Genomic DNA, 11,354 nt, shown 5'->3' on the forward strand with positions numbered 1-11,354 from the left:
TTTTTTCGGTTGGCATTTTGATTCCCCGCATAACAAACCGAAGCGGGATTAGATGGAGAACTATCAAATGTATGCCCATCTCCACAATAAACACAAGAGACATCTGCTACTTGACCCATAGGAGCTGATTGTAAGTTATACCCCATACTATTGGTCTTCAAAAGGTTGGTCATAGATGAAACTTGAGCGGTCAAAGCTGTCAAAACATCTACTTCATGAATGCCTGCTACTTTCTTCTCATTGAGGCTCTAGCATTAGACCATTGGTAATTATTATTGGCTATTCTCTCCAAAATCTCATATGCTTCATTGTAGGACTTAGAAAGAATAGCCCCAATCGCTGAAGCATCCAAAACCATGTGTATGGATGCGTTGAGGCCATTATAAAAAGTCTCCATTTGAATGCAATGTGGGATGCCATGATGTGGGCACTTTCTCAATAACTCCTTGAACCTCTCCCAAGCATCAAATACCGATTCATCCTCCAACTATTGAATAATCTCATTTTGAAACTTAGCATTATTCATTGGAGGTACTTCATCAGAAATTTCTCAGCTAGATCATTCCATTTAATCACTGAGTTAGAAGGAAGTGTATTGAGCCAAGCTCTAGCTCTATCCCTTAGAGAAAAAAGGAACAACTTCAACCTCAAGGCCTCTTCAGTAACGCCTTGTAGCTTAAAGGTATCTCTCACCTCCAAAAATGAACGAAGATGAAGATGAGGATCCTCTATAGGCAGCTCACTAAATTGACCCCCTGTTTGCAACATTTGGAACATCACGGGCTTCAAATCGAATTGGGGATCTTTAATTTCAGGCCTAACAATGCCCAGATTGAGTTCATTGAAAATGGGGGCAGCATACTCCCTTATGGCTCTTTCTCTATCATCGGCCATAGCAATCGCATTAGTGATATTATTAACACCCTCAACACCTTCAACCTCTTCATCCATATTAAGGCGATTTTGAGCCTGTGGTTCCCATAGTCTTCTTCTAAATGTACATTCAATCTCGGGGTCAATAGGAGCTAGTTTAAGGTCTTCTTGCTCGTTCATACAATACATAACCTGAGAAAACACCGGAATAAGCAAAAAAGGTTAAAAAAAAGAAAGAAAAATAAATTGCAAGTAATTGATATTACACAAAATTCTAATTTCAATCCCCGGCAACAGCTTCAAAAACTTGTTGTGAAAATTTAATTGATTTAACTACGCAACTGCACACAATCACACAAGTGATATAGTGATAAGTCAATCATCTCCATTGGGTTTGCAAAATAGAAAAATAGGCAAAACAATGACTAAGCAACTTAAAGGCATTAACAATTAAATGGATTGTTTGTAAGCTAAACTAAATATTGAAAAGATGAAAATACTGAAAATAAAACTGAACCAAACAAATTAATCAGAAAGAAAAATGTGGATTATAGAATGGACTTGAATTATTAAATCCTCCTATATCAATTATACTAAACAGATTGCGGCAGCAATATTTTAGCAAAACTCCCAGGTTAACAAGAATTCAATAAAAGCTAATACAACTTTCCCAAATCCTATGATATTAATTCTTTTACCTAATTAAACATATTCCTATGCCAAATCAGATTTAAGAATATAAATTTAATGTTCAATTCTCAAAAGTTACACAAGGCAAATAACACATCCCTATGTTATTTACTAACATAACCTAACACAGATTATGAACATGTGTCATCCAAGTTCTTTCCATTATATTTAATCCTTCTATCATCTATCATAACTAAACATCGTGCCATTGCTGGCCAAACAACAACAAGAAATTAACATAAAGCACACTTGAATGAACAAGAGATATTTCACTAAAATAAAGTGCAAGAAATTACTACACTATGACATAGGGTTCATTAACAATTCAAGCCACAAAAGATTAGTTCATGGCTATTTTAAAGAGCAATAATCCACTTTCAATTATGCCCATAAGTATCAAAGTAGAAATTAAAATAGAAAATACAAGATGAAACTTAGAAACAAGAGAAAGAGCAAATCTAATTGATGATGAATCTTTTTTCTTCATTCTCCTCTTCTTCCTTTTTCCTTCTTGTTGCTCTAGTTTTTCTTTTTTGTCTTTTCTTCCAAAAAATGGCAGACTCCCTCCTTTGTGTGGTTGGCTCTCTCTTTTGTACCTCTACGTTTCCCAATTTAGTAATCTAAGTACAAAATTTCCCTTCCTTTGATTCACACGTGGGTTTCCTTCCTTCCTTTCTCTGAAATTTGCTTCCAAATTGACTCATGCCCTATGTACTTGACACCTTAGCCACTAATCTAGCTCACTTACTGAATTTCCAAGCACGCATAAATTCCCAATTGCAACCTGATCAAAATACTTCAGCGAAATCTGCTTTGCTACCACCAACCTGCTATTTCAGCATCAAAATTTAGCTTACATAGTTTCACAATTCTAGTTTCATTCTTTGTACAGATATATATCCATGAAACTATTGTTTTCAACCCATTAGCTCTTAAACTAACTAAGATCATAAAGACACAAAAGTTAGTTACAATATTTAATAATAAACTAACATTACCCTCGATTTTTCCACATTTATAAGTTCAAAACCACAATAATTAACTCTTTATTCAAGAGTTATTGACAAGAAAGGAGAAAGAAACTCTAGAACACAAGCTTGCTTACCTTAGTTTTTTGTTGTTTACAATTCTAGCTTGGATGGGGTTTCAATGGAACTTTTGTTAAAAGAGAAAGAGACATGAAATGGATAGAGAGATAGGAGAACGAAAATGGAGGGAGAGAGAGAGAGAGGGTTTTTCGAGTTTCAATTTTTTTTTTCTTTTTGAGTGAAATGAAGAGTGAATGAGTGGGAGAGAGAGGGGTAGGGTTCAGTTTTTGAGGGAGAGAGGGGAGTGGTCAAATGATGCCTTGCATGGCTCATTTTTCTCAAACCTACAAGCTACTGAATCCTTATCCTTGACCACCATTAAAGACCCAACCACTCACATTCCCCATGACCAGGCACTCAATAGCACCCCTCCCCTTTTCCTTAATTCAAATTTACACCACAAACAAGCCTAAAATTTCTCTTATCTCCCCACTTATATTTTTAGGCCTTAAACTAAGTTGTGAGGTAAAACTTAGGCAATTAAATAAAATGTGACATAAATTAAATAAATTCCTTTGTCACATGGAATAAGTCCCCTACTTTATTTGTTGATTTTTATTTCAATTTTAATTACCACAATAAGACTAAATAAGCATTTTTCTGAAAAAATGCAAATTTTAAATTTCTTACCTCACCAAATAAATTTCTTAACTTAGGGTGTTGACTGTCTTTTTAGCCAACGACGTGAGAACGTCAAATACGACAAGCCTTCAAGAGAAATAAAAACGACACAGACAGTTTATGAACAGAAAGATAAACAACACAAGAGATTTTATAGTGGTTCAACCCCGATTGTCGGTAATAGCCTAATCCACTTAGAGTTGTGATTTATAGATCTATACTCAAGATCAGATGGACTGAGCCAACTGAGTTTCTTCAGTATAGATTGTGAAAATACAAGAGTTCTCTCAAATATCAGCACTTTCTCTCTCTAGAATACACAGACCCAATTTTCTCTCTCTAGAAAGAAGAAGCAGCAGAAGCCCCTCTCTTATCCCATAAGCTCTCTATTTATAGGCCTGGGATCCTCAACTGATATCCCCTTTCGATAGGGATATTTTATTATTCATATTATATTTATATTACAATAAATGTTTAAAATACAACTGATTCCTCAATTTGAGTGAGGAGTGAGAGATTCCCGGGTGTCTAGACCAATTCTTGCTAGAGTCGCTCTGGGGACTTTGATGTAGTCTCACATGCATGTTGATTACTCCTTCAAGCTTTCCTTGGACCAAGGTGATACAAGCTTGGCTCTCCTCGGACCAAGGTTGTCCGAGGCATCCTTCTCATGCCATCTCCTCGGACCAAGGTGGTCTGAGGCATCCTTCTCTCTTGTTTCTCTCCTCGGACAAGTCCGAGCATACCTCTTCCATTCAAGGTCCCTTCGGACCTTGTGGCCTTCTCCTCGGACCAAGGTGGTCCGAGGCATCTCACCTTGGACAAGTCTGAGGCACTCTCCTTTAGCATCTCCCAACTATGTCCGATCGTACATTGTGTAGGCTCTCCTTGTCAAAATCTAAGTCTCCATTCTTGACTTGCATGGGACTCCTCCTCCTTAGCTACTTACCTTGGACACGTTCGAGCCAACACTTAGGAAACCTTGGGAGGTTTACTTTGGACACACCCTTGGGGTCTCCTAGGATCACTCTCTTGGGGCCTCCTAGGACCACATCCTCCTTGGGGTCTCCTAGGACCACTTTCTTGAGTTCTCCTTGGACCTCATCCTTAGCTCTCCTAGGATACACTCCCCTTAGCTCTCCTAGGATGCACTCCCCTTAGCCTCCTAGGATGCATTCTCCTTAGCCTCCTAGGACCAAGGTGCACTTGGCTTGGTTATGACATCTTTCAAGCAGTCCAAATTCTTTGTCAGTCTACCGGGTCACTTCATCACAACTCTGAGGAGTCAATGTATTTATTGACTATTAACGTGTCTTTTACTGACCATGCACTGCTACTTGTCACGTTTATTGCCACGTCCTTGATCTCCAATTTTTTGGTATAACATAGGGTAAATAAATTAAATGTATTTTATCATTTAATTTAAGTGGTCACACCCCTATTTATTTTAGCCTATGAAATTAATTTCTCAAAATTTCCAATTTAGGCTAATAAAGCATTTTTCTCAAAAATGCATTTTAAAATTCTTTTTGCTGGAATTTTTACTTTCTTGACCTTATAATAAAACTTACCAACCAATTTTATGCCCATTTTTTTTTCTACAATCATTTAATTCCATCACAATTTTATCCAATAATTTATCAGAATAGGGTTTTTGTTTCAGTCTGAGACCGAAATTCTTGGTTCGAACACAACCACACATTTCATACCTTGGCTATCACTAACAACATGAAATTTGCTTCTAAAGCATAAATTATTAATCAAAATAGTATTCATTACAAAATTTCACCGACCCGACCAGGTTATTAGTAGGTGCCCGAAAGAGGGTCGTTACAATTATATTAATGGACTTTAGGTCTCCCTTTAAAGACTAATGGGTTGTTTATGAGTGATTTATGGTTGTGAATTGATTGATGGGATTTTCATAGTAAGGTCATAATTTTATTAAAAGGAAATTGTTGTATTATTATGGACTTCGAAAGTTTATGCGAATAGTCAACTCAAGTTTTATGAACACGAGACTTTGAAATATTTGAATAGTCAACTCAAGTTTTATGAACACGAGACTTTGAAATATTTGAGTAATAAGAATATAACTTATTTAGTAACTTAGCTATTCCTAAGGACACCAATAATTATAAAAGGCTTTGGTAAATATGAATATTATTTTTTGTTATTATTAGTATTATTGAATATGAACACGAATAATAATAATAATAACAATAATAAGATTATGGCTAAGTAATAATAATAAGATAAATTTATTATTATTATTCTTATTATTTAATGGTTACTTGCGTGGGAATTTATAGAACCATAATTAATATTATCGTTTCTCTACAAATATTATTATGAGTCTTTATGGAATAATAATATTATCCTTTATGAATTTATACTGTCCTTATTATACACTATTTTTTATAGTGTATATTTATAATGAGTTATAATTAATTAAGTACGATCTTTGTTTAGAATTACATATTTTTATGGAAAAGCTTTATCTTTTGGTCAACATTTTAAATTATCTAAGGACCTAATCTTATCTCATTAGTGGTGAAAACGCACGTTTATTGATTTTAATTATCAAAATATATTAAGTTTCAATTAATATTTTCAAAAAATTAATATAATTTATTTTATATGTAAAAATATTTAACTTTGATTTAATTTGTTTTTATTTGTAGGAATTAATTTGCATTTTTGGTAAAAAAAATATAAGAAAAGAGAAAGAAAACATATCAAAATGGAAAAATTGAAAAGAAGAAGCCAGCCCATTGGGCCTTGTCTCTCTCCTCTCCGGCCCTCCTTGCCAGCCCAGCCTTTCCACCAGCTCAGTGACCTACGTGCCCAGCTTTCGACCCGCCTGCCTAACTCGCGCCCCACTACGTGTGGGCTTCCTTCCTCCATTTCGGCCCAAATTTGGTCCAGCTCAACCCACCTGCTAGTGCAATTTCCTTTCACTAGTTGTCGCATGTCACCTCCTTATTGGCTCTACTGCCAGTCAACTCAAATGCAATTTTTTCTATGCTCCTTTTTGTCCAAATGAAATCCCATCAGTTTGAGCAGCAATATTTCCTCTTACTCCACCTTCATGCACGATATAAACCAAAATAATAATAATTACAACAACAAAAATAGTACTATTAATAATAAATATGATTTTCATATCAGATTTTATTATTAATATTATAATTATATTTTGTAACCCTAAATTTCTGTATATTTATTTTTTAGTCCTTAGCTTCATATGTAATTTTTAGGTAGCAAAAGTCTACCGAATTTCAGTCTCACTTCTCATCTTTTCGGTCTAATATTGTTACGAGAATCTGTAGCATAATAGACTAACCTTCTTAGGAAGGTTAGAGATGATCTTATATGAACTATGACTTTGTTTGGTATTTTTTATTCACCGTGTGGTTCAAGTTTATATATTTGAGTGATTTATTTTCTTTCATCTCTATTTATATTTACTAATAGTACATAGATTTTGTCAAGCATTTTCTATGAATTATCAAATTAGTAAAAATAATATAGATAATATATTTATTATTTTCCCCATCTCATTCATATATATTTACTTTTGCTAAATCTATATAGAATTAGTCATGCTATTTCTATATATTTTATAAATAGCGAAAGTAATAGTTGTGTTAGGTTTTATGCCCATTCTATTATCTCATAAGACTTATCTCATCATTACATTGTAAAGAATATTAATCACTAAAATATATTTTTGTGAACTATATTTGTACTTTAATGTTAAATCTTCCAAATGAATAGTTGGGATGTGAACTTTTTATTTGTGTAATTTTTGTGAATCACACATGAGTATTGCATACATGTGACTCTCTTTCCTATTTGTTACCTTTTGATACATCACATATTTATCTTCTCTTTATTTGTAATATTTAAATTATCAAAAATAACTCAAATATCACTTGTTTTAATTTTCTCATATTATTTATCTCTTAACTCTATTTATTGTTAACTTTATTTCTTTGCCTCCTTGTGGAATTGACTGCCCAATTTATACTACAACCATTGCTAGTGGAAGTCACATTTGGGCGTTAATCATTCACCTTTTGTGTTAAGTGTAATTTCCTTGCTCGTATGTTTTAGAATTCTTGAATTTTGTGACTGCATATGAACTACTTGATTTTATGTGTCTTGGATATGGTTATAACTTACACTATAAACATGCATGGATTGTTTAGTTAAATTATATGAGATACCTCAGTAATTGAATGTTAGTAATATTGTAATTATAGTTGTATTGTCTATTCAATTGAGAATGCTTAACTTTGTGGTTATGCTTACATTTTCTGAACATATAATTATGAATGCTTTGTCCTGAATGATTTTGTATCACTGTGATTTGTTGTGTGGTAAGTCAACCTTTGATTTTATGTGGCTACATCATGAATCAGCTTGTGGTATGTTTGCTAAGAACACAAACATATGCATGTACTATTATTATAGAAAGTCTAAGAGGCAGTTATCCTAGTGAACACTAGTTGTTACCCAGGTGCCAACTAAGCTTATTGTTGTTTATATGGCACTAGGTTCCTCTTACGCCAGCTTTGTTGCGACCATTAGTGCTACCATGCATGTACAAATCAATTGTGAGTTATGTACTGGCTGGGTCTGGATGGATGTTATGGATAATTGTGCTTATAAATATGATAAGGGCATAGTTTTCTGATAGCCTTAGGATTTTCTATTCCTTATGATAATTCATTTGTCCAGTGTTCGTCTCAAGGAGTGTCACTATGGAATTTTATTAGGTCAGTGTAATAACACTCATATTCGTAGCAGTGCATTACTCAAGTAAGTGTTATAGCTGCTTATATGTTGTTGAATATGAGTTACTGTTAGTAACCCATGTTATGTGCTATTATTGGAAATTATCGTAATATGATTATACCATGTGGTGGGAAATTTATTATGGAACTAGTTAGCATACTCTATGACTGAATTATTGTGCTGAGGAGCTTAATTAGACTACTATACTACCACTTGTACTAGTAGTGACATTTTATTGGAGTTTATAAGCTCAATAGTTGCAATAGATATAATTGTGTCAATTGAGATGGTTATTTCATTCTTATGGTTCTATGTGACACTATTTAAGCAATAGGGACTCTACGGGGTGTGTAGTCTAAGAGCTCACCCTTGCTTCTTTTTATGATATTATAGTATTGGCTATTATTTACTATGTGCTGAACTACAATGGTATTGTTATGGTAAATACAAGGCCTGATTGGGCTGGATAAATCTGTTCAGGATATGGTTAGTAGATGTGAATAGTCAATATGGATAATTAGATAAGCTAGAATTAGGAAGATGCCCCAAGAATGATCCTTTGAGTTTTAAAGTATGGCCCGAGGACAAGAATAATTTGTTGGGAGTGTATATAGATTACTTTTTTCCTAGTTGACCTTGGGGTCCATTTACGTATCCCTTATCCCGACCTCTAAGTTGACGTATGATGTTAGTGTTCTATATGATTGATGTTGGTTAACGAGCTTCAATATGAGTTATAGCAAGTGGAGTAACGTAAGGGCTTAAGTAAGCTGTTATGAGAACTACTACAGATAAGGCTAGTGTGAACCTAAGAGCAAGGTATATTAAATTGATTACTTTAGCATAACCTCATGGTAAGCATGATTAACGTATTAGGGTATAATTAAGGTTATAATGAGGCGATGATTTATATTGAGGATAGTGGGAGCCCGAGTTATAATGACATAAATTGTAGGATAACTTAGGTGTGTGATATATGTGAGCTTAAGTATAAGATATGAATATTATAAAATTACTATGGGATTAGGCTAAGTTTAAGAAGGGAGTTGAACTCAAGTTTAGAGCGATAAAAAAATAAGCTAAAGAACAGAATAGGCCTAAAAAGAATGATCGAAGCTTGGAAATGTGAGAAATACTACCTGCCATCACATGTGACCAACATCATGATACAAGTTACTCATGTCTGAAAGATATGACTAGTATAAAGAAAGACATGATTAGCAATGCTCATTAGCGGATGTTATAGAGACATGATTATTCATGGTATGTTGAGTGAGGTAGGTATGTATGGGATGAGTTAGTGATTTCTAGTTGCAAGGATGTCCTTATGACTATTCACATACCATAGTGTTGAGCATGAATGGATGTTTTACCTACTAAGGTCTTTTTGATGACGTATCATCATAATTATTAAATCTGCCAACACGCCTTAGAGAAAGGCTATAGTTGAACCCTGTTTGAGGGCTTATGTTATGCTTAGTATTGGGATTTCAAATTAACAATAAGTTTATGTTATTTTAGTAGCTAATAAGTGCTGGCACTGAGTTTTCATATGAATAGTTGATTTGGCTTTGTAAATTAATTGAGTTAAGGGTGACAGATTGTGGACTATTATGGTTTTCATATTTAAGTTTACGCTCATGGCTATGTATTCTCGTCATGCATCATCAAGTCACGATATATGTATATATGCAGTCATACATTGCATGAGATTTACTTACAAGACATTAGCTCATTACGTTGTTGTTCCAACCATTTTCATGCATGGCTTTGTTCTTGGACTACTTGTGGACTTCGGACTCAATGGCCTTGACTTTTATGTATAGGAAAGTCATGAGTTTTGTATAACCGTATAAGTTTTTTTATATTCCTAACCTTGTAATCTTTTTTAGGTTACTATTATTAAGTAAAGTTTTTAAATTTTCACATTTTTATAGATATTGCTTTATAGTTTTAGCAATTAGAATCTTAGCATATTTGTAGGACTTGTCCTATGAGTTTGCAGTAGACGTACCCGATGTATGGGTCATTACATTTATTGGATTGGGCCAAGACCTAATATCAAATTTTACCCTTACCATTTGCCCCCCCCCCCCCCCCCACTCTCTTAATAACACGGTTGTTTTAGAGAGTAGTTTGTGGAGTCTTTGCTTATGGTAACACGACATGCATTGTAGCCTTTACAAATAACTTCTCTAAATAATTGGTGGCCCATGGCGCATGTTGACTTGGGCAAGCAACATTATTTTTCATTTGCATTATATTGACATCTTATGATGTTAGGCACTTTTGTACAAGTAACTTGTTGCAATGTTAACAACCAACAAGTCATCAAGTAGATAGACACTACTACAAAAAAGGCTTTTTAGGACTAGCATTGCGAGTCCTAAAAAAGTTTTTAGGACTCGCGGGGCACGAGTCCTCTATTTGAGAGCCTTACGAGTCCTAAAAAATCCCATTGAGTGCCTTTAAGTAAGTCCTAAAAGAATTTTTTTAGGACTCGCGAAATCCCGTTGAGTGCCTTTAAGTAACTAAAAACTCGGGTTGAGTGCCTTTAAGTAATTTTTTAGGACTCGCGTTGCGAGTACGAAAATAATGTGTTGTAGTAAAAGAACGCACATCAAAAATTAAATTAATTTAACATTGGTAACATTAAATTTATATTTGATTAGTTCTAACACTTTCTAATAAAATAAATAAACTTATAAACTTTTTTATTCAACAATTTTATAAATTTATTACTCCAACAACAATCAACAATCAAAAAATAAACCAAATTTACATATTACAAAGACAAAAATTACATAACAAACTTAATCAAAATATATTTCATCGGATACAAATATAATCTCAATTTATAAGTAATCAGTTATGTGCAACATGAACAAGTTATAAGTATACTCGAGTATTCTTATACAAGTTGTTCTACTCTATCGTGTATTTCTCAAGTTTATGTTGAAGTGACTTGAGTGCAGCAGCTGCTGTGCTCTTTCTCTTTAGTTCTTGAAACACTAAGAGTTGTAGCTCTTTATTAAAAAAAATGCACACACAATGATACAATATACAACAATTTATTCTGGAAAAGTTGGTATTTCAAAGCAAAAGTTCTTCCAAAGAACCATTAGAACTAAAGCATATAACAAATTCTCCATGGTTCCATAGATGTAATCATACTTGGCATGAAGCCATTAACAATAAATAATAGGTTTAAAGCAGAGTGTGGTAACAATAAAATATTATCTCTATCAATAGCTCATCATTTGATTAAAAAAATGACAA

General features: G+C 33.8%; 1 pseudogene; it reads left to right on the plus strand.

Moving 5' to 3' along the window:
• The first annotated feature begins 413 nt into the window (after positions 1–413).
• Positions 414–514, plus strand: LOC133828102 (small nucleolar RNA R71; annotated as a pseudogene).
• Positions 515–11,354: the final 10,840 nt, after the last annotated feature.

The sequence above is a fragment of the Humulus lupulus genome, chromosome 3 (assembly GCF_963169125.1).
Source record: "Humulus lupulus chromosome 3, drHumLupu1.1, whole genome shotgun sequence".
Taxonomy (NCBI): Eukaryota; Viridiplantae; Streptophyta; class Magnoliopsida; order Rosales; family Cannabaceae; genus Humulus; species Humulus lupulus.